Source organism: Tachyglossus aculeatus, chromosome X1, assembly GCF_015852505.1.
Source record: "Tachyglossus aculeatus isolate mTacAcu1 chromosome X1, mTacAcu1.pri, whole genome shotgun sequence".
NCBI lineage: Eukaryota > Metazoa > Chordata > Mammalia > Monotremata > Tachyglossidae > Tachyglossus > Tachyglossus aculeatus.
Window position 1 is genome coordinate 102,901,025 of NC_052101.1, and position 1,165 is coordinate 102,902,189.

The 1,165-nt window shown below is 44.9% G+C and overlaps 1 non-coding gene across 1 annotated transcript; it reads right to left on the reverse strand.

Moving 5' to 3' along the window:
- Nucleotides 1-788: 788 nt before the first annotated feature.
- LOC119920538 lies at nucleotides 789-926 on the reverse strand. Its single transcript, XR_005448277.1, has one exon. It is a non-coding gene; the product is annotated as a small nucleolar RNA SNORA7 (small nucleolar RNA).
- Nucleotides 927-1,165: the final 239 nt, after the last annotated feature.

A 1,165-nucleotide genomic window follows, 5' to 3' on the forward strand; every position in this document is an offset into this window, starting at 1 on the left:
ATTTTACTTGTACATTTCTATCCTATTTATTTTATTTTGTTGGTATGTTTGGTTCTGTTCTCTGTCTCCCCCTTTTAGACTGTGAGCCCACTGTTGGGTAGGGACTGTCTCTATGTGTTGCCAATTTGTACTTCCCAAGCGCTTAGTACAGTGCTCTGCACATAGTAAGCGCTCAATAAATATGATTGATTGATTGATTGATTGATAAGCACTTAACAAATACCACAATTATTAAAAGATAGTGCATTCTGCCTTTCCTCAACCTAAGTTGGAAATGGTTGTCATCTTCCTAGAAATGCAGAACAAAATGGCTCTTCCCTTTAATTACAATGGCTCTTCCCTTGAACCTGCCTATCTTCCCTATTTTAGCTCCAAAAACATGATGCCATTTGGATCACCCTTTCACAAAACCAACTGAAACTTTTCTTTTCTTTGAACCTTGGCAACAAGATCTTTGGGGTCTAGATTCTGGCTGCTATGCATTCTCTCTCTCCTTGTCTTGTCTTATGCCGTCAAGTCGTTTCCAACCCATAGCCACACCACAGACACATCTCTCCCAGAACACCCTGCTCTCCATCTGCAATTGTTCTCGTAGTGAATCCACAGAGTTTTCTAGGTAAACAGAGGGAAACGGTTTACCAGTGCTGCCTTCTGCGTGGTAAACTCGAGTCCCCACCCTCTACTCTCTCCCCTGCCACTGCTGCCCAACAAGGGTGAGTTTTGACTTTTAGCAGATTGCCTTCCACTCGCTAGCCACCGGCACTGCTGCCCAACAAGGGTGAGTTTTGACTTTTAGCAGATTGCCTTCCACTCGCTAGCCACCAGCCAAGCTAGGAATGGAATGGGCAGGCCTCTGCTTGACTCTCCTTCCCATAGCCGAGACTGGTAGAGTACTGGAAACTCTCCAGGTGCGACCTTGAGTGGGGTTCTCTCTATCCTAAGGTGTACTTATTGATTTGAAGGGACTGCTGATTTGCACACAGTCTGCTGGAAGAGACCCCAGACTTCACATAGGATCACCCGTAAACCTTTCTACACAGATGGGAATCTATTAGTTTATCCAGCCCTTCAAATTAGAATTCCACCACCTCCTTTGGAAACCATTTCCAATGTTGTATCCTCTTGGTGTGTCCTTAGTGGACATAGAGGTCCCCATCCTCTATGT